At 37.3% G+C, this 23,751-nt stretch overlaps 1 long non-coding RNA gene across 1 annotated transcript; it reads left to right on the forward strand.

Moving 5' to 3' along the window:
- Positions 1-18,730: 18,730 nt before the first annotated feature.
- LOC136288785 (uncharacterized) lies at positions 18,731-20,924 on the forward strand. The gene is made up of 3 exons (XR_010720579.1): positions 18,731-18,900; positions 19,282-19,363; positions 19,619-20,924. It is a non-coding gene; the product is annotated as an uncharacterized lncRNA (long non-coding RNA).
- The last annotated feature ends 2,827 nt before the right edge of the window (positions 20,925-23,751 follow it).

Raw genomic sequence — 23,751 nt, forward strand, 5'->3', positions numbered from 1 at the left:
TCTTTCCATGTTTTAAAGCAGCAGTGATGCTCAATGCATTTCCACAGCAAATCATCTGTAAAGTCACACTTGCTTCTTAAATCTTTATAAAATTTATAGAAGCAGGTTTAGTGACAATATGCTGAAGTCTGGAAGCGTTAATGCTTTTGATGACCATTTTCTCTGTTATTTATTTATATTGTGACAGGTCTTATTATACAAAACCCCTGTCTGAATAGGCTGAATGGTCCAGTTTTAAAATCATTTCACTTCAGAGAAATGTTTTTCTTTCATTTCTTTCCTTTTCAGAGAAAAGAATACACGGGTAGTTCAGCTAGTCACAACCAGAATATTACTTTCAATGTGAAAACCAAGAAAACTTAAAGTAGATTGTTTTGGTCTGGAATAAAATCACTGAGATTGTGTAATGACTGAGAAATAGTCACATCTAATCTCTTCTTAGGTTCCACAGACTCATTAGCTGGACTAAAGGCCTGCAAAACATGATGGAAATGACCACAACCTAGTTTTTCTAATTGTGTACTTACTGGGAAAATGACTTTTCCGTCTTACTTGTACATAATTTAGTGTTGAAAGAATGCAAGCTGAATTCTCAGGGATGCCAGAAAATCACTGAACTGTCTAAAAACAAATATTACCTCCATTTCCAGAGAATATAATTTGGTTCCTGAAACTCTTTCTGTCATGACATCTCATCTTAATCTAGCTTTTGAGGGAACTGAAGAATCCACAGATAAAATTTACAAGGAAAAGAAATTAACACAAAACATTAAAAAAATATCCAATTAATAGCAAAAGCATACCCCTACTCTCAGCAACAGTAAATGCCATTTTTTAAGAATGACCTTTTTGAGGCTGTTTATCTCCATTATTTTGAACAATGTTACTGCCCAAACATGTAACTTGCCCAAGACTGAACACCGAATTTTGAATAAGTGATAGAACTAAAATCAACTTTGTGTTTTTGTTCTGAAAAATGTTAGTTGTACCATAAATGTGTCAGGAAATTACAAAAAAACCCCCCATGAATAATATTTCACTTTTGCTGACATTTTTGTAGGAGTCAGTCATTGAAAACCCTAAATTTAAAAAGTTTGATATTCTTGGGTATTTAACTGCTAAGCAAACTTGGAGGGGATTGGTCAGCCAAGCTACATCTTCTGTTCTCCACCTCTCATTTGTTTAGCTTGTGAACAAAACAGGAATCAATTTATGTTTTCAATAAAAATATGAGAATAAATAATTTATTTCTACAGACAACTCTGTCTTAGGTTAAACACATTTTTCACCAAAGGCAACATTTCAAATGAAAATGTACACAGAATAAATGTGTTGTTACACAAAGTCTAAGCAGAGGGTGAGATGAATAATTGTTTGTGTAGGGTGATGGGAAGAACCAACAAGGAGAGCAGAGTAGTAATTGGTGGAAATGATGACTAAACCAGTATTATTTCTAACAATAAAGGTAGAGGGAAAAACAAAGACACATTTAGGAGATAATAAGCAGACATAAATGACAGGATTTGGACTCTGAATGTGGAATTCTCCTGTAAGAACACACTGGCTTTTGAATTAAGCCATCCATCAGTGTGGTGTCTTCATAAGGAAATGAAGCAAAAGCTGCTTCATTTTCATCTTCCCACTAACAAAATTACAGATCATTACAACCCAGGAAACAGATTGCCGACTGACAGAGCAGTTACAAGGAGAATTTCCACAGCACTGACTATGGTCAAGGAAAGAATTAAAACGTGTGCTAAAGTTCATCCATTTATCAGAGAAACAGAGCTAAATAACCTCACTGTGAGAGTAACTTAGTAGCTCCAAAGTTTTAATATTTTTATCCTCTCCATTGAGCAGTTGACAATGCCATCTATTATCTCTGATTTACCAGAGGGTGCTTAAATACATTTTGATTAGGTTTCTACTTCTTTTCTTTTGAGGGTCTGGGGCTATAGATCTGGAGAGTGCAGTGAAGCATGACAGAGAGAGACCTGAACCACCCAGGTTCAGCCAGCTCAGCCTGCTTATGAGCAAGGCTTGTTAGCATGGGCACAGCATCATCCTTATGCTGTGGGGAAGCTGCCAGCCCTGAAACAGAATGCCCTGAAGAGCCGTGGGGTCATTTTCCTCATGGACGTCCCAGAGGATAATTTGAGCTAGGAAAGCAATGGAATACACAGTGTAGATTTAGTTATTTTTGCACTGGTCACCCATCAGTTCTCCACAGTGCAGCAAGACTGAATCCAGCTTTACTGTTGCCAAATATCAAAAGACAAAACTCTTGTCATAGTGTTAAAATAGTAAGATGAAAATAAGGTCTTTATTTGGAGCTTCCAGGTGACTCTGTGGTGGTTATGGGCACTGCTGGCATTGGATTCCTACAGTTTTTATAAGTTTAACAACTTAGCACATGTAACAAATATTGTCCAATTAGAAGAGAAGTTGGTTTGGTAATTTTTCCCCAGCTGCTGCCCCTTTGGAGTAGGTCCAGGAGCTTCTTTGTCTAATTTCTTTTTGTGTCCTCTCAGATTCTGTTTGAAAAACAAAATGTTCTTTGTGGAGGTCTTCTTGAAAATAAGTATTTCAGGAATACTGAAACATTCTTTCAGGAATGTGTTAGAAGGTTAGCTTACTATACTAAAATCTAAGAGAAAAAGTAAAGAAAATGCCGGGAGCTATACAACACGTACTAACAGTTTGCAAAGCTACAAATATATGAAAAATTTATAGAAAAAAAAATCTTTAGACATCGTTATGACTTCAACACTATTATCCTAATGGATGGATGTCTTGTCTCCAAGGAGATTGATAGAGAGTATATTTGGCTTTAACAGGCTTACCCATGTCTACGATCAGAAATGCATGTTCCCAGCTTCTTACTGTAACTGGGGCCGAGACATGGAATTGTGGAATACACTGAGTTGGAAGGGACTCATATGGATCACCAGGTTACTACTACAGGTAGGGATTCCTGGGAAACTGAAGCAAAACTGAAGAAAAACAGAAGAAAAAATTGCTGAACTTCAAGAAACACAGAAAATTCAATGACACAAAACAACCAAACAAACAAAAAAACAAACAACAACAACTACCACATTTTCCTTTCTCCTTTTTTCAAAACTTGTGATTAACTCTAGACACAAACTCTAGAAAACCATTTTAGCTAACAACAACACATTAGACAGAAGTCAAACTTTACATTGCAGCCCTTAGTGATCAACAACTGACTTGAGCATTAATGAACTAACTTTTCCATTAGGTAACAGCCAATAGATTGCTGCACTCTTATCTTGTCTCTGTGTTCCGATGTCCTAGTTTTCTCCAACTGCTAATTTAAAATGCTTTTCAATGTTGCAAAGAGTTTAGTTAACTGCTATAGAACAATTTTATTGCCCTAAAACAGTCATATATTTGCATTCATTACTATGAGTCTTAAAACCTATTACTGGTATAAACGACAGGATAACAACATGAAGGTTTGAAGGGCAGTAGATAATAGTCTGGAAAGGGTTCTGAAATGCCTGAAGTATCAGACATAAAAAAGCAATGATAAACAAGCTCATTATTTGTTAGTGATGGTTATGCTGGGAGGAACATCTTTTATATCATTTTTCTCCTTTTTAAAGTTTTATGGAGAATATATTTCAGTCCTAAGCTGAGTATAAATTAAACATGTTTTACCCAGATGTTCCGTTAAGAAATAGCAAGAACTAATGAGCTGTATAGTGCCAAAGCTGTTAAGGCAATCTGAAAGGACTCTATAGGGCACTCTCTGAAGCATAAAAGAGAGAAAAGTCCCCTCTCCATAGTCATTTACTCCTTCTCAGACATTTGGGTTGAGCTCAGCTCCACACCACCTTGAGCTATACGTGATCAGCAGAGACAGTCCTGTCTTGTCTGTTTTGCCAAACATAACGGAAAAACATAACTATAATGTGAAGGGAAATTCCTTAAATAAAAAATAAACTTCTAAATCTTTTGGGATGAAAAATTTTAGGTCAATTTTCAGGGTCTAATTTTTAAAGTGCTGACCAGACACTACTCTCAAAAGCATTTCTTAAACATAGAGGTGAGCTGCTCAGCTTCTCCAGAAATCAAGTCAGTGAGGGCATCTGATCTGTTGAAAATCCCGTATTTAAAGACAATATTTCCCCTGAAGTACCCTTGTACATATTGTTAGGTTTGAGATCATGTTTGATAGTCAGACACACCATCTCCTTCCTTGTCTTGAAATTTTCTTCCTCAAGTATTAGCTGGTTTATTCTTTTAGCAATAACCACTCATGAAAGCTTGGGATTTCCACGCAAACTGTTTTAAACATAAGAACCAATACAAAGAACAGGTTGAAGGTGGACATTTTCATTGCAGAACAGACATTTTCATTGTTTTCTTTACTTATCCTAGTGTGAAAGGTTGAATTCTGCTCATTTTATTCTCTCTTAACAGTTAAGATTGGACAGTTATCTAAGCTATTACCTTTAACTGTTGCACAACATTACTTCTCAAATGGTTGCAGCTTCAAAGTCAATAATGCAACCAATACTTACATATCCCCAGGTTTTGAAACTATAAATACTGAAACAACGCCAGCCCCTCAGATCCCTCTGGGAAGAAGCTGAAAATACAAGTTTGCCAGAGCACCTACTCTTGAAGGATGTTCTGTAGATACGGGCAGAGGACTTTTGAATTATTCACCTCAAGATTACATACCAAGAGTTTTGCCATTACAAACCTAAATGGGGCCAGGGGATTTATCAAATGATTGCAAGTATGTACTCCACTTCTCTTCCCTTCCTGAAACATGAAGAAAAAACTCACATTTTTTGTGTGTATGTCTGGTTGGTTTTTCAAAATTTGATTTAGCTTAGCATGTTTGATTAATCCCCAAAGTTTCTATGATACCTAACACAACTGGATCTAGACTACATAAAATTATTAAATAGGTAACACTACATTTTCTCTTCATCATTACCATTATTGTTGCCATTATCATGGTTCGTATTAATATTGTTGCAATTGTCATTGTGATTGAAGCATCTTCATTCCAAAACAAAGTTCTATCAGCATAAAAAACCTTATTAAGAAAGGATAAATATGTGCTTAGTTGGTGCTTGAACTAAATTTTAGACTCTCTTTATATCTGATGAAGAGAAATTCACCTGGTCTGGTTTACAAATCCACTTTAGAATATGGTGAATTTGTCCCCAACAATTTTGGAGACAGCAGTCTCCACTGTAGATGTTTCTGTTGGATAACACCCACCAGTTTTAGGGGATGGTCTGTTTCCAAAGCAATCAGACATGGTGGGGTTTTCTTAAACCCCACATAAAACACACCCAAGAATTTTTTTATAGTGTTAGCAGAATGCAGAAACCTATTCCACAGTGATTTTGATTTAATAAATTGTGTCTGTCACAGAACAGCCCCATGAATCTGTAGTTCTACAGTCAGCAATGAGGAAAGGAAGTTATGTAGGGTCTTTCTCACCCATTTAAAAAAAAAATAGCCATGCAGTGAAGGTTATTGAGAACTGTGGTGGAAGAGAGTAGACAAGTGAAAAAAATAAGAAGAGTGAAGAAAAAGCAAAAAGAAAAGAAAGAAAACAAAAAGAAAAAAGAGAAAGAGAAGGAGAGAAAGAAAGAGAAAGAGAAAGAGAAAGAGAAAGAGAAAGAGAAAGAGAAAAGAGAGAAGAGAAAAGAGAGAAGAGAAAAGAGAAAGGAAAAAAAAAGTAAAAGGGGGAAAAAAAGAAATTGCTGTGTTAAATTTCAGCGGTAGTTTTTATCCAGTTGTGCTGGAGCATCTTAACCCACCAATATGCACCGTATTTTGGACACCTGGGGGTTTGCTTTGGCTTTATACACATGTCAAGACTGTTTTTTAAAAATCATTGACAGGACAAAATAAAGCTAATTAAACACAGGTAGTGTAGAAAAAAAATACAGCCCAAACCTTCCATAAATATTATTCAAAGTCTGTATTACTGTAATGTTACAGTTGCTAAGGTATTTCTGCTTTCTTCAGACCTAGAGCTGATTTATATTAATTTTTTAAACTGAAAATAAGTTTAGTAATTGCATAAAGCTAAAGAGAAAGCAGCTGTGAATGGAGTGCATGAAACAGCACAATTTTAATAGAAGCCGACATGACCTCAGGTGAGTCTTCAGCTGATCATTTTGTGTTAATCAATCTCACTGTATTAATGATCAGGTTCAAATCATTACCTAACTCCTTTAAAAAGACAAAGGGTTTCAAAGTGATCCACACATTGCTAAGGAATCAGGCAGACTCTCCATATAGGGCACCAGGGGTTAAAGTGTGTGGGATGCAGTCACAGTATGTAGCGTGGTGGGACTGAGGCTAACACAGTCATAGATGGATCACCCAGTCTGCAAATGGTGATTCCTCATAAATCATTATGAAAAATAGACTGACTCTTCCAGTTCATAAATTCAAGGCAAGTGTCTATTTCCATAAGGCCCAAGCAGACACGCAGTGTTAGGGATGCAAACATGCCACCACCACATGCAGTAGTTAATGTGTTAGCATTTTAACAAATTGAGCCACTTCACTGGCCTATTTATCAGTTCAAATTATTTAGAAATGTTGTTACCATATGTTGTCCATTGAAATGAATGCTAAACACTGCATTTATAAATGGTAATTTATGACTCATAAATGTCTCAGCTATAAGAGTCATTCTGCCACTGTGACTGGAATTGATAGCAGTTTCTGCACTTCATAATTTTTTTTTCTTTCACTATCCTCATTTCAGGAATATTGTTGATATTAAAGCTTTAGTGCCTCATAGAGGATGTTATTTAAAAGACTGTGCATCAGAAAGAGGTTATTTTTGTGGGCTGTCGAAATGGGTTTCTACTTTTGAGTAAACTTCTAGGATGAGATATTTTAAAATGGTCCCCTGGAGTATGAGAAGTGATCAGTTTTCAGCTATAACACACCTGGTTTATTGGCAATTTAGGCCCTTTTTACCTTCCCTGCAAAGTCTTTTCCCCATCTATATTTGCCTTGGTACAGAGGAGATAAGCATGAAGTTACAACCCTTTAAATCCCTCCCATGACAAAGTGCAAGTGCTCAAACAGGTTTGATGTTACTTAGCCTTGAAATTAACTTTTGGTGAAAATTATTGATTGGACATTTTTATTATACATTATGAAAATGTTGTCTATGTGTTTTCCTGTGAATGTTGTTTTCTAGTGATAAAGAGCCATAGACAGTCTTGTTGAAAAATGAATTTATCAGAAAGGGTAATTTTTTACCAAGTAGGTTGATTGCAAGTTCCTAGATGCTTTAAAGGCTAAATTTTCAGAGAGCCTTTGGAGTGTCACTCCAAAGTAGAAATAGTCTGTAAGTTTCACATCCAGAAGTTTGATGAGTATAATTTTTTATCACAAAGAACATCTTGACAGGTCAGTTCATTCTGTTCCATTCAGAGAGATCTTCACATGGCATGAATGTCTCTTAAGAGGGGATTAAGGAAGAAGCTTTATGAGTCCATTTAGAACAAATACTTGATTTTTAAATGGGTCTTATCACACAGATGGAATTTCACTAATGGAAAACATTCTTATATGTTTCTTATGCTTCTGTACAAATATCAAAAGGCATCCAAAGAAACTAATAAGGTCTAGAAGGACTGTCTCAAAACTCATCAACAGTCTGCAAATATAAATCTCATACATGTGAACACAGATACACAGCTCACTACTCTTTCTGAAAATTTCCCCAGAATATAGAGATGATTTTTGTAGAGTTGCTGTGTTAACTATACTGATGAAATATGTATCATTGTATGTCACCAGTCATATTTGAGACAACCCTGATGAAGGCATGCTGCACTGATACAAACAGTTCTATTTTAGTGCTTAAAGATGGATTTTGCATAGAATGTAGTCCCTAGTCAACATGAGTCAAGTAATACCAATGCAAATCCTCCAACCAGCATCTTGGTGTAGGAACATGACTTATACCTTAAATGTGTTTTGGGGACATTATATATTTAAAAACTTCTTAACAGCTATTCAGGCAAATTTTCCTTTCTTTTCCTGGCTGCTAGGGAGGCTGGGTTAAAACAGATAACAATAGATTTTACCTCTTTTCTCCTTCTTTAGTGTGTACAGCCCATGTGACTACAGACAAGGCATTTGGCCCACCATATTTTATTCTTCTGTGGAAGAGAGAAAATTTATTCTTCTCAGAGGGTCAGTAAAGGAAATAAACTATACTTGAGTAAGGCATACCCAAATGGTATGACTGTGATGCTCAAGGCAAAAGACAGAGAGAAAATCATTCAACATAAAATAATTGGAATTTTAGGTCAGATATTAATCTCAGAGAGAACCTAGTTCTCAGCTTAAGGACTTTGATAGTATTGTCTGAAAAAAAACCTACCTCAGGATCTTGAAATCTCTTCATGTCTCAAATAATACTTTCAAGTATCCTCTATTATTACAATGAAATTAAAAAAGATTATATCTGCTCCTTGGGGTTGCAAGTACAGAGGATGTTGAAAAACAGCCTTCATTAAAAACAGGATGTATGGAACTGGTAACATGAAAAGCAGCTATTAAATGGATTTGTTATCAGTGGTAATAACACTAAGAAGTCCTATTACAATAGTTACAAGGAAACATCTTTGAAATATATTCTGCAAACATTAACTCAATATAAAAATTAAACCTCTGCAAACCAAAAAAGTTTTTTTTCAGTGGAATGCAAGGAAACAAAATTACTTGCTTAACATGCTGACATTCAGAATACAAAATCCAGAGCAGAAGGCAAGGCTGGAGCTCCCTCTTGCCCAATTTTAACAAGCATTTTGGGATATTATATGTTAAACTTCTGGCTTTTGCTGTGAGTGTTATGGCTTTTACAGCTGACAGGGAGTCCTGTGTGGTCAGCAGATGAGTGAGCGTTGAAGGAAATAGATATGGTATCATGCAGTTTTATTTCCCCTTTTTAAATGTTGTTAATTGTGCTGTAAAAATGCCAGTCTTTGGTTGTTTCATCAGGTTTTTGAGAAACCTTTCATTTTCCACCTTCATATGGAAGTAAATAGAATTTTTGAGTTCCAACAGAAAAAAGTAGAATGTTGTGATTCCCATTGAAATGGTTCCTCTAGATCCTATGTTTTATTTATTTTTTATTCAAAACAACATCTGTTTGTTTGTTTGTTTTAATGCTTGTGAAATGCCAAAACAATTCATCTATTTATTTTGTGGAGATCAAATTAAATTCAGACTTGAGAGACTGACTTTCAAAAGTGCAGGTCACTTGCTGCTCTGGCCAAAGTTAAAATCACATTCATGAACTCAACACCTCTGACTCATGAAAATGTTGCTTAAAAATGTTTGACTTTTCTTTAATAAGTCCATTAAAACATTTGCAACCAGGGACTGGAAAAAAGAAAAAAAAAAAACAAAACACTTGCTGGAGAACAAGTTAGAATTCTGCTCTGTTGTATATTCCTAAATTTGAATGTCAATCCTTTACAGCAAGTGCCATTTTCATTCAAAATCAATAAAAGTTAAAACCAACAGATGGCAGATGTTAAAGAATATTTTCTGGCAAAGAAATTGCTTTTTTGGCTGAATAGAAAATTTGGAGATCTTATTCACTTTACTTTTAATTTAGACCTGCTCTTAGCTTCTACTGCAATTACTTTTTTTGTGGTCCTACTATTCATGTGTATGGTGACAAAATATCACTGCTGTATTATTGAAATGAGGTAAAACACTGAATTAGTAAGAGCAATTCCAATACAAATTGGGCGCTTTTTAAAATTTTTTTTTCCTCGATATTTTATGCTTATTCTTCCAGTGGTAATATCACATAAAAATACAGAGAATAAATTAAATGTTAGGTTTTCAAAATGAAGTTGTTTTATTATGAGCAAGGTGTCAAGGGATTAAACACGTTTAAGTTTGAGTATGCTACATTGACTTGTGATGTCTAATAAAGTCAATGGGGAGAAGTGGGCATTTGAAAAGAATGATTAATTTGAACCATCTTCAGTGTCCTGAGACCATGAGGTGAACTGTGCCCTAGTCTGACTGTCCCCAAACTGACAACAAAGAGAGCCTAAGGTGTCTAACACAGCCATAAGATCTGGAGTTTAATATTTTTCCTTTTTACATACTAAATCCTAGAAGGAAAGATGTTTCACATCTTGGGTGATTCTCCCAATAGCCATAAGTAACAGGAGCATCCAGGGGAACAGTGAAAAAACCCAGACTTCCATTAAAATGATAAAAATCCATGAAATCTCAGTCACAGGATCAGAGGTAGTTTGGGGTTGGGAGGGATTTTAAAGATCATTTTTCTCCAAACCCCTGCCGAGGGCAAGGACATCTCCCCAGGTTTCTCCAGTCCTGGATCTGAACACTTTCAGGGACTGAACATTCAGCTTCTCTGGACAACCTGTTCCAGTGCCTTACCACGCACACAGTAAAGAATCTGACCTTAAAATTTCTAAAAAAACAAATAAATAATATAATAATAATAACAACAAAAAGGAAGATAAAATTACATGAGTGAAACGCGAGTGTCAGTGAGTTTTTCTTGAAATATTGCTCCTCAAGAAAATTATCTAACTCTTTTGTAGATAGGTATAAGCTTCAGGGCATCTGTTGTGGTACAGCCATTTCCAAAACTGGAAATAGTACAGTCAGCTCAGAAAAGAGGAGCCCACTCAAACCTCAAACTGTGTTGTAACAGCTTCTGAATTCTATTGCCGACTCCACAGGGAACCTCTGAGTTATTGACAAATTTTAGAGTATACACACAGGCTTCTAAATACAGATTTATAAGTTTAATTTTAGGGATTTATTTTTTGTCCTGTGTTTTGAATCCCAGCAGGATGATGATATAGTATTGACTTTCTTTCCACAACCAACAGAATGAAGTCTTTTTTTATCCTTTATGCAAAGAATTCACTAGCAATCTGTAAATATTTTCTGTTATTAATGCTAATTTCCCAATATGATTATTCACTATAGTAGTCTTAATGAGTGGCAAGAAACTGTGGCAGCCAGAAAATGAAAGAGAGCACATTGTTTTTTCGTTTCAAGAAAATATTTCTCAGTCTTGTCTGATATTGGAATGACTGAAATCATCAATTTTCAAAAGCTGTGGCTGTGCTCCAAGGTGACACCAAATCTCAAATACGTGAAGGGAAAGATCTGTCCCACATCAGTTTGTCTCTGGGGCAAATACTGGCTTTACAGAAGCTTTTTGCATTCTCTTTGAATCACCCCTTAATAGTCATAAGAATAATCATTCTATTCCATCTGGCCATTGTCACCAACAATTACTGGAAACCAGAAACCCAGGGATGGACTACAAAACAAAGTAGAGACTTTCCTCAACGAATCAAACTCTGTAAGAAACTTAAAAACTTCAGCACCTGGAATTCTTTGAGCCAGATATTTGTATTTAATAGAGAGTGAATCTGTAGGACTTTGTGAAACCTAGTCTGTCCTTGAGCTGGTATCAACCTGTAGCACCCACAGCATCCCATGGCACCTTAAATACGTGCTGTGAAAAGCTGAAATTGCTCTTGTTTCTCCAAAAGTTACCCTCTGAAAGGCTTGTTTGATACCCATGATTCTTGCATTATAAGATACAGTAGAAATCTTACCACTCTTGCTTCTCCATGTCACAGCTTTAAAGACCCCTGTTCTAGTTTCCCTCAACTGGAATTTTTCAAGCTGTAGATTCCAAAGTATCTCAGTCACTCCACATGTAAAATCCATTTTCTTCCTTCCACCTGTCTGATCACTGTTCTCTGACCATTTTGATTGACACACTGAAAACAATGAGATTTTGGGATATAGACTCAATGCTCATGGTACTGCCCAGTTCCTAGGGGTCTCTCTAGCCAAGTCAAGCTGTGCTAATCTGTTCCTGATGGCTGACAGAATTTTCATTGCAGATATTTTCTGTTCTGGGATTGTTATTAAACTCACTGGAAAACTATTTCACAGGTAAGTGTGTCCCTGAATCAGAACTGTCTCCCTGAAAGTTAATTAATTTAATTTGTTTTACTTCAATAAGAAAAACTGAAAAAGAAAAAGGGAACAAGCCTATGAAATAAAACTGAAATCACCTTGTTGGTTATAGCCTTGTCTCTCTATCAATGGGAGAGTGAGAGACTGAATTGTTTCTTTCCATACACAAGATGTGTGCTCTTTCTTGGGGTATGAGGCCATATCAGATAAAAAAAAAAATAATTGTTTCCTCAAGTCTTTTCGTTCTTTCTTGTTTGGCTAAGGAAAAATGGTTCTGTCTCAGCCACAGTAAGATATCTATATTTGCAATCTCATTGTGATAGCTTGGTTTGACTGGTAAATACAAAAATACAAAATCTAGTAACAGAGTTGCCGGTCACGGTATGGATGCACTGATGCTATAGTCCTCTACACTGGCAGATGGTTAGAGGACACAACAATAAATGTAGATATTAAAGAGTGATTAATTTTGGCTCAGAAGGTACAACATTGGAAGAGGTAATAAATAGAGTGGTTTACATGGGAATGTGTAATTTTCTTTATGACCCTTTGGCTTTCTTTGTAATTGCAAAGTCCACGCAAACTTATGGGGCACAAATCACAGATTCAGAGGTGCTTGGAAAGGACTTCTGGAAGTCTTTAGTTCAAACCACCTCTCAAAACACTACCAATTAGATGAAGTTCCTCAGTGTGTTGTATAGTAAAGGTTTGAACATCCCCAAAAAAAGAGATTTCACCCGGACAACCCACTAAAGGGCTTCACCATCCTCATGACCATCTAGATTTTTTTCCAAATATATAGCCAAAATTTCCAACCTCTAACTTTCACCAGTAACTCCAGCTCCCCTACACACAGGTAGCTGCACAGAGCAGTAGAGAACCTACTTATTCTTATCCTAAAGTGAAACTTCCACCTTCTCCTTATGTCTCTCAAGGTCTGTCCCCTTGATCATCTGCTGCTCACACAGCCCTGAATGATGCTGGCCACCTTTGTGGCACAGGAACACTGGTGACTCCTGCTCAGTGTCTTGGCCATCAGGATTTCCAGCTAATTTTTGACAAAGCTGCATCCTGTTCACTCAACCCTCTCATCCTAAAAAATAATTAGATTGGAACAGATTGCTCCCACAAGCAGATATTTTTTCTGCATAAACTGTAGAGGCAATCTAGACCTATTACATCAATGTAGTTATTGATACTGAAAATACCTAAACTTCAAAATTCCTGCACTTGATTGACAAAAAAGTATGATTCTGCGGAAAATATGTTAATATTATTAGAATTAGAAATATGAATTAGAATTATGGAGAGATACCATAGAGGGATGTCAAGGAGCAAGAATGCATAAAAAACATACGGAAAGATTGCCCTCCTTTTTGGGCTCTTGCTTAGATTTTTCTATGAACGTTAAATTGTTTCCTAGGAACTTCACACAAGGCTAAGATTCCAAGAAGAATAGATTATCCAGCCTGCTGTTTGACTGTTTTATGCCAGGCTTGTAAATAGAACGAATTATACTTAGAATACATATAAATTCCTTACCAGGGATTTCTTTCTTATTCCTCTTAGGAAACAAACATGTTTATGTGACACTGACATCAAACTAAACAGTGAAATATGAAGATATAATGAAACAATATTTTAATTTCCTTTTAACTTCAGTTTCCCCTGCCCATTTTCCTGCATTTATTGCAAACTTCTTTCTTTTTTCCCAGTTCTTGGCCGTGAACCAAAGAGGAGTGCACTGAGGAAAGACAGCCCACTTCCTATTGAAAGCAGCTGGTTTAACAACAGTCAGACAATTTGCTACCATAAACATTCACCCGACACTTCTGTGAAGTTAATTTTGTTTCATTCAAAATCACTTTAGTTTCACAGTGGTGTAGTGATTATGGCAGAACAATAACCTTTTTAAGTATTCAGCAGGTTCCTACCTAGTGAAAAACTTCTTAAACATCAGTTAAAGAAATAGGCATGTATTTTCTCTGAAAGATCTTTCCTCCATCTGTTCAGATCGTGCATTTTCCAACTAAACTATAACCAAGCTTGGTATTTTAGGGGGGGAAAAAAGCTGTTTTTTTAAAAAAAATAAGTAAAAATCCCCCCATTACTTTGTGACTTACTGAACAGGGAAACAGATGATTCTGCTTAACACATAGGAGCTATGTGGGATGTGTCAGCTTTTCTACATAGTGGTCACTTCAGTTTGGATTAAGGCACTTGTTACTTCTTAATGTAGAACGAGAACAGAAGTAATAGAGCTCATTCTTCGTCATGAAGAAATTACAGACCATGGAAACTTTTACACAGCTCTGTTAGAGCAGGATGGATAACAGGGGCAGACAGAGGAGTGGAAACAAAGTCTCAGAGGAACTTTCATTGTCATAGATATGTTAGCAACAGCACTGGAGCCAGTCCTGGAGCGAGGAGCGCAAAACAAGCAACACATGCTAGTATGATGTGGACCAATCTGTAGGAATACTGCTCAGCAGACACCCCAGAAAACCACCTGGAAGGGACTGGATATTTTCCAGGTAGCTTTGCCTTCAACTCAGTCGACACAGTAACATCCAGGAAAAATAAGAGGCAACAGCACAAAGTCCCTGACCCACAAACGTAACTAAATTCTGCATTAATGGAGTGGTTTAACAGCAGCAGCACCTCAATCTCCAAAAATATTTGGAGCTTTGGTGTTCAAAATTAAGTTAGTTATCCAACACTCTTTCTATAACCAGAAGAAAAGAAAAAAAAAATTAAAAAATTGTGGAAATGTTTTGTCTTGTTTAAAGACAGGCATATGGGATGGGCCAAACAATAAGCCTGCTGGCATATTGAGTATTCTCAGTTGGATGGAAGGTGTGCAGCCCAGAAAGTAGGTCTAGTTTGAGCAACTGGTCTAGTGCAAGGTGTCCCTGTCCATGGTAGGGGGGTTGAAATGAGATGAAATGTAAGGGCCTTTGCAGCTCAAACTGTACTATGATTCTGTGAAGCTAGGATGAAAGTGACATGTGAATACTGAACTGATATACAGCAGCCAAAACCTTGGTTTTCCTGAGTCTGCCATGTCCCAGTGGTTGTGCAGCCCTTCAGTTGGGGCTCGACATGGTGGAGAGGTAGGCAGAAAGGAACCTGCTGAAATCCAACCGAACAACAGCTCCTGCGCCTGGGGAGGAACGACCCCAGGCAGAGGCTGGGGGGGACCTGCTGGAGCAGCTCTGAGGAGAAGGACCTGGGGGTCCTGGTGGACAACAGGCTGTCCATGAGCCAGCAGTGCCCTGGGGCCAAGAAGGACAATGGAATCCTGGGTGCTAGCAGGTCAGGGAGGTGATCCTGCCTCTCTGCTCAGCCCTGGTGAGGCACATCTGGAGCGCTGTTTCCAGGTCTGGGCTCCTCAGGACAAGAGAGACAGGGATCTCCTGGAGTGGGTCCAGAGGGCAACAAAGATGATGAAACACCTGGACCATCTCCTTTATTAGTAAGGGCTGAGGGATCTGGGGCTGTTCAGCCTCCAGAGGAGCCCCAGCTGAGAGGGGCTCCATCCCTGTGTGTCCCTGTGAGCAGGGATGGTCAGAGCAGGGACCAGTAGTTGTACCAGAGGAATGGGCATGGACTGAGCCCAGAAAGTTCCACCTGGACATAAGGAAGAACTTCTGTCCTGGGCAGTGATTGAGCCCTGAACAGATTGTCCAGAGAGGGTGTGGAGTCTCCCCCACTGGAGATATTCCAGACCCCTCTGGACACAATCCTGTGCCCAGTGCTCTGGGATGGCCTTGCTGGAGCAGGGAGGTGAGACCAGATGACCCTACTGTGGTCCCTTCCAGCTTAAACCATTCTGTAATTCTGTGATATTTCAATTCTCATTAGTGCTCTTGGTCTCTATTTGTTTAGACTTTGAGAGTGAACTATTTTGTGAGGGATAATTCCTATGTCTTTTGAGAAAGTGTAGGTTTCACCCATGGCTTAAATGGCTGGATCAGACAAACCTCCACAGGGAGGTTTGTGGAGTTCCTCCCTGTCCAGAAAATCAGGGGGGATCCAGCACTGTATCCCTTATGGGGATCTGTACCTTTGCCATCTGCCAACTTAAATTCATTTTTAGAGCTCTTCATTGTGACTTAAAGTTACCCATAGGAAATTAGTTAAGGTTTGGGCAGGATGCTAATGCTGAGTATTCAGTGAAAATATATCTTCAGAGCAGTAAGAAATGGCTGCACTTACAGAATAATATCCTTTCTGCACCTCAGCTGGTCCACCCAGGGCTGCTAAGGTACCATCATGTTATGTGCCTCTTTTGCTCTGTGCCTCTAGGAACATAATCTTATAAGATGTATTCTTAATGATGCCCCTGGTAGTCTGTGTCTTGGCATCTGGATTCTTTTGAAGGCTTGGTACTAATTGTACGTCTAAAATACAACCACTAACTCAAATTATTTTTTTTATTCTCAAATTTCCATTATTTTCCACAAAATTTCTGGATTTTTCTTTTCCTCTTTGTTGGGAAGCAAAATAATATATTTGTGAAAGAAGTTCCCAAAAAACTACTTTAACTTTGCTTTGTAGTTCATATCACCCTTTGCTGTTCATTTAACCTTTTCATTTCATTTCCCTCCTCAAACCTCTTTTTCTTTTAGCCACGCTTCATACATATGACTTTCCTACCCCTCCCATTAAACCCCATCCTGAAACCCTCAAAGCTGAGCGGGCAGCTTTAATTTCAATTAGCATTGATTTCCTTTTATAATAATAAACCACCCACAAACACAGGCAAACTTTTAACTTGATTTAGAGCCAGCTTTCTGATGTGTCTCCAGCTTTGCCTTCTGACTCTCTGTCTGTGCAGATGTAAATTATTCAGCGAGGGGTGTTGTAGACATGCTTCCTTTATTAACATCAGTGGGACTTGTGAGGCTGAAAGAAAATCTACCCACCCCACAGGCATCTCATGTTGGAAATTTATACTTTATGACTGTGTAGAGGGACCATATATCACCCCACTCTTCATAACTGTTATTCACTCTCTGGAAGGGAAAAAAAAAAAAAGACAAAAAAGGACAGAAAAAAAGAGAGAAAAAAAAGAAAAAAATACAAGAAGAGGAAAGCTGTGGTGTTCTTTGCATTATACACATCTTTTGCCACATTAAAAAAGAAAAAGAACACAAATGTAAAAAGTACTCTGTTAGTTTACCACTCAGTACGTTCCAAACATGAAAGGCAAGGAAGTTCCCAAAAGTGGGTTTCATTTGTGATGCTGTAATTAGTCACACAGTTGCTTACTGTCTGTGTAGTACTGATTTATTTTGTAAAACGTGATTCACCCAGATAAGATCCAGTTGGTGCCCTGCAGCTTTTCCTAGATTTCACTGCGGAGTAGATTGTTAGTCGAGACACCGACAGACCACCACCAGAATATTGTGTGGTCCACACTGAAGCATTATTTGGCCCATGGGCAGAATAGTATCATCATTGTTGCAAAGCACAGAATAATAAGGCAGAGACATATACTAACAGTTTAGGATAGCCAGATTCATCTGATTCATTTTAATGAGCAAGTAGGCCAGCAAAGCAAACCCAGCCATCTGTGCTGCAAAGACACTGAATGCTGGAATTCTCTTCCCCTTCATCGTCATATTGCTATATCAGCACATGTGCTAACTTCAAAGCTTTCCCATAACACATGTGCTCCAATTGCAATCATTTGGATGCAATTTGGTTTATGCTTCCATTTCCCCTCTGTTGATACGAGCGAGGCGGTTGCTGTTGCCATTGGAAATGCTTTGACATCTCTGTCTCCATTTCTTAATGTTCTTCTGTGTGACCTTGTCCAATAAAATCTAACAGGTACTGGCACCAGCTTTTGTGACTTGATCTGAAAATACTCACAATTATGTGCAAGTTGTTTTGTGAATGGTAATTGATGGTGCTTAAAAAACATGCATACATTTCTCATCGAGGTAAACAAAAAGGAAGGATCCCTAGTTCAGGATGTGAAAGTGCAGGAAAAGGCATCTTGCATGTTCTTTCATTGAATATTAAACTACTCAGCTTAAATTAAAACCAGCTGACCCGCAAGAAAATGCAAGCAAATAAAAAGATCCTGGTCTCATAGAAGAAACCAACAGCAGCCTTAGAACTGGCAGCTCTTCCAGTCATTTTTGCCCATTAAAGGCAATTAAAAATTAAAAAAAAACACAGCTCATTTCCACCTGTTCAGACCTTTAGTTTATGCTTCTGTTCATCTCAGGTATCCTTTGCAATTGCAAAGTGGGAGAGAAAAAGTCTCTTCAGAATTGCTGGGACAATGTCCTCCATTCAAGATATGACAGCCTCTGCCCCCTGCACTGCTCCTCCCTCCCTTTCCCATGGCATGTACATGGGATGACGAAACTCGCTGTCTCATACCTCACCTAAAACCTTTACTTCTGCAAGATGTGTGCAGAGACATGAACAACCAACCAGAAATGTAACATTAGATGCATGCAGGATCTAAAGGGACAGACACTTTACCTGGCAGTATGGGCTGCATGACCTTTGGAGCTGGACCCTCTGTGGCCACATCTGAGAGTCCCACCTGAGAGAAACCTTAATTAATGAAGGTGCCCTGCTTTAGAGTCATAAACAAGTGCCTGTGTGTGGCTTTTCACCCATCTGAGTGGATATATCAGCTCAACTGACAGGTATTTCTCCAATTGCTCGAGGCAGACATAGACCTATTATTAAAATTATTATTGGCTTAAAACACGGCACGTGGAACAGTGTTGGATGCACTGATTCATGATAATTGTGATAGCACCATTTCTCTCTGCCAAGCCAGAGGCATTGGGAAGCTGATATTTGTTCCATTAACAAGAAAGGATGTTACAGTGCTACCAGGTGAAGAATATTACAGCTGTTAAATGACTGGAGTGAAAAGAGAACAGTGTCAATAGTTGAATAATTTTGATTATTGGCTTGTTCAGTTGAAAGTGGCAGCATAAAAAAGCCTGTGTGCGGGTATTATATGGTGGGGAAAAGAGGAAACCTAGATAATGGACAAAATGTGGTCATGTTTAAAAATAATGGCAACATTATGTCTTTGTGCTCCTTCTGTGGTGGGAGGATTAGTCTGTAACATTTACATGGATATGGCAGTGTTGTATGAGAAGTTTTAGGGAACATCCATAATTTAATTCAGGTTTCCAGAAGTCTCTCTACACTTACTCTGACATGAATTTTTCTGCTAATTTGTTAACCTACTGCCTTGATTTCTGTTAGATGAAGCAGAACTGTCTTCTGAATTTGCTGAACACCAGTTGTGGTCTTGCATGCCTTCTACAGAGCCTTTTTCTTCACTTCTGTAAGTTATTTTACTCTTGCACCTCTGAAATTTTAACTGAAAAATAATTGTTGATGGGTTTTGTTTATGCAGAAAAACATAGGTAGGCTTATCATAGTTAATAAATATTAACGTATAATAACATTGGGAAAATTTTATAATCCATTTTCCTCTGTGTCATCAGCCTTTTAAGTTTTGGATACAAATAAAAGTTTTAAACAGAGAAGCCTGAAATGAATGAGGTGTTCCAGGATAACCCTTTGTTCTCCCATCTAGACCTGGATGAAACCCCAGCAATAAACCCCTCACCAACCCCTCCAAAACTGGCATATCTGAATTAGCTGAAAACAGACTTCTGAAAAAAAAAAAAAAAAAAAAAAAAAAAAAAAAAAAAAAAAAAAAAGAAGAAGAAGACAATTCTCAAAGAATTCCACAATATGTTGTTTTATTGAGAGAGTTGAAATGTTTCATTTCACCAAAACAGATTAGACACCTGGACAGAGATGTCTAAACTCATTTTAAAATGTTGGAGTGTCTGACATCTGCATGAGCCTGAAAGATGCACCAAAGAGCCACTGAAGATCAACATGTTTGCAAAGTGACAGCTGGAGGCTGAGTGGGGAAGCCCAGAGTATGCAGGAGAACAGAAGAAATGCAAGGTTTTACAGCATAATACCACCCAGAAAATCAAAGTTCTTGTTTTCACAGCATCCTTTTTAATTGTTGTTATTCTGTGTTGGTTTTTTTCCCTGCATCATGAAACCAATATATAAAGAAAAATGTAAAAAGTGAAACACTTCAATGGATTTAAAGTCACTGAAGAATTCTGTCCTACTCAAGGGTATTTTGGGTGTTGAACAGAAAAAAATACTTCCATCTCTCCCTGCTTTCCAAAATCAAACAGAACCAAATAGTTTCATTTCCTCTCCCCTACCCAAATATTTGCAGTTCATTTTTTACTTTAGAAGAAAATTGCCTAAGACCCTAAACATTGTTTAATAACTTGTGGCGGAAGTGACAAATCCACAGCAGAATAATTCAGTAATTTAGCTGATTATGTGGTGGATAAAAATTAATCCCAATAAGGATTTATATAGCTACAATATTATTATGAGTTTATAACTGTTTGCTAATTGGCATCATTAATGAAAACTAATGTGGGTGCACGCACTTAAATATTTCATCCCTTAATGAGGAAATGGACAGTGATGTGAAATACAACTTATAATTAATACCAATATTTCCTAAGACAAATATCACATTCAAGGCTTTGCCAAGAGAAGAAAATACAATTATCCAGCCTAGGTGGTGGCCATGAGTTAGCATTCTACCTAGAGTTGTAGAGAATAACCCTTGGCTATACAGATATCTCAGAAAGAGGTCCCACAACACAGAAAAGGCAGTAATGCGGCAGAAGTTTCTAATATGTCTTGTTGGACATTTTACTTTGCAATCTGTAATTCATAATTGCATTTGCAAATACAGATCATATAATTTCCCTCTCACTGTGTGGTAAAAATAGGCATACAGGCACGGGGAAGATGCTTTGGCAAAAGTGCTGCAAAACTGTCAGGGCAAGAGGCATCAAAGGGCTGCAGGTCTTGTAGGTAGATCCTGTAGCAACAGTAAAAGCTGGAACTCCATGTCAGCTACCCAGGATCCCTGTCCAATGCATTCAGGTCTGCTTCATATGAAAGGCATCGTACATGCTTGGCTGAGAAGCATGAAAGACAAGAATACATCTTTGAGAACTCATCGTTTTCTGAATCTTAGACACTTTGCTCAATATTTAGAATGCACCACAGCACGTCATGGTGAAAGTCTCAAATATTCCTCTGGAACATATTTACTTACAATACTTACAACAACTTTTTTTTTTTTTTTTTTTTTTTTTTTTTTTTTTTTTTTTTAACTGGAAATCTTTTTGTGATATTCATATCAAATTTTGGTGGTTTAAGAAAGCTCTAAAAATGAGTGACTGAATTTTAATTTCCTTTTTTTTCTTGTAATATTTCAAATGTTATCTCCATTTTCCTGGGAGAGCATGATAACAGAGAATAAGGGGGAGTTTTTATCCGTTGGATGAAATAAAGAACCAAGAGTAAAAACTAGAGTCTATTTCTAGCTGGGTATTCAAGGACATACACATTCACTCAGCTTTTACTCTTTTCTCAATTAATTAATCATTAATTCATGCCAATAAAACTAAAATTATTTCAGAGCACAGAATATTTGTATCCCATTTGTAAAATAACATATAGGATACTTCATTATTATGAATTAAAGAGGGCAGTTTCACATTCTTGGTGCCCTGTTGAAGCTTTGTCATTTAGCACAAAAAATTTTCAAGATTCCTCAGATGTAAGGAGGGAAAATAGATTAAATTCCTGCAGGGAGGAATTGAACATAGCTTTCCCAGTCCTGGAGGGCTTCTATGACCACAGTGTTATTGTTATAAATACAGTTTCTATCATTACATTTTCAATCTCACTCTCTGGAGGGAAGCTAGATGAAAGACTTACAGAATGTTACTTGGATTCACTGTATGTACTCTTCTGAAATACTGCCATGAGATCCAGGGATTTTATTTTGTTCTTATTTATTTTCTTCTGGGCTACAAATCCACCCACAGGATAAATTGCTTTTATCAATTATGTCTTGGGGTGACATAATGAGAATTAATTTCTATTTGTAAATTGCAGTGATCTTTGATATAAATTCCACTGAATATGTGAGGTCTTTTATTGATGTAACTTGTTTGGCCATTTTCAGGCATTACATGGAGTAACTGGAAGTTAACTCCTTTGGGAGTTAATTTACCTTTTCACTATCCAATGTAACTTGCATTCAGAAAAGCACCCAGCCAGGCACCAGTTTTTCCTATGGTTTCTTCTCTCAAAATTGATTGAGAATTTATACATAGGATTGCTGAAGTTCCTTTACAAGGTGGAGTCAAATCTTGCAGTAAAGATTATCCAAGTGAAACATTGTATTTTTCATCAGCTTTCCACTATTTCTTCTTTTACACCCAAAGCACTTTTAAAGAGCAAGTTTAAAGTGTGGTTGTGGAGATGTATGACACCTTTCGCCTTGCCCTTGCTGTATATGATTAAATTAATGCAATGAAAGGAATTAACTTGCCCTGACTACTAAATGCCATCAAAAGTCTAATTTTTCAATCTGTCTTTCTCTGCCTTTGTGTTCTGAGTCTTGTCCTTCTTCATGATGACTCGCCCTGGTAGAATGTTTTCTCAAGGGATATTTGTCTAGTAGGTAAGTGATTTTATTTTGGGTCTTGGTTAGAAGGTCACCTTTTATCTGTTTACTTTGCTTTGCAGATGTGTATTCATCTTTGTGCTCAAAAACCCTTTTCAGCATCCTCCAGTTATCTGCTATATTACTGACAAAAGAAGCTGACTTGGAATATTGTATTAATTGCACCTGCTTTTTTAGTATCCATCTTATAGATGTTTCCATCTGGGCTCTTATAATAGGTGGGTTTTATTTTTTTAAAAGCCTCAACCAAAAACAAAAAAAACTCCTGTCAAAACTATAGAGAGAAATTTATAGAAAGAAAATACATATTTAGGTTAAACTTCTTCCTTTTTTTTTTTTTTTTTTTTTTTTTTTTTTTTTTTTTTTTTTTTTTTTTTTACCATGTGGGTAGTGAGGCACTGTCATGAGTTATTCAAAGAACCTGTGTCTACCCTATCCCTGGAAAGGAACAAGGCCAGATTGGACAGGGCTTGGAGCAACATGGGATAGTGGAAGGTGTCCCTGCCCATGGCAGGGGTTTGGAACTTGATCTTTATGGTCCCTCCCAACCCAAACCATCCCCTGATGCTATGATTCTGTGAAAAAGGCAATTTTCGAGTGAAGTGTTAAGTTTATGTCATCTTGAATAAAAGGGTTTAATGTAGGACAGAATAATCTCCCTTTAAAGTAGTTTTGTTTTTTTTTTTTTTTCCATAGAGAGACAGTGATGAGTATCTCAGACAGAGACATCTGTATTGTAGTTGTCTAAAGCTAAGGAAGATGAATCCCACCCCGGAAAGAGAACTAATAGTACTGTATCAAAGACCACAGGAATATATTTCCTCTCTCTTCTCTTCTAGGTGGAGGGGAAATGCAGTGGAGCTGGCCACACATCACAAAAAAGATAAAAGGCACAGCTTAAGTGAACAGATTAGCACAAAGCCACGTGTAGAACTTCCCAAAGCTGCTGACAAATAATGTTGAACTTATAACAAAATGCTAAAATTCAAAGCCTATTAAAAAACAAAAACAAAACCAAAAAAAACCCCAAACAAACTGAGGTGGGTACATGAAGGAAAAGTGACTGGGGGGAAGACAAGTGATTTGTAATTGATAGTAAATTGTTCAGTGACAAGGCCTATAGCTTGCCCCTT

This window comes from Chamaea fasciata, unplaced genomic scaffold (genome assembly GCF_029207755.1).
Source record: "Chamaea fasciata isolate MVZ Bird 193981 ecotype frontalis unplaced genomic scaffold, bChaFas1.0.hap1 SCAF_4, whole genome shotgun sequence".
In the NCBI taxonomy this organism is placed as follows: domain Eukaryota; kingdom Metazoa; phylum Chordata; class Aves; order Passeriformes; family Sylviidae; genus Chamaea; species Chamaea fasciata.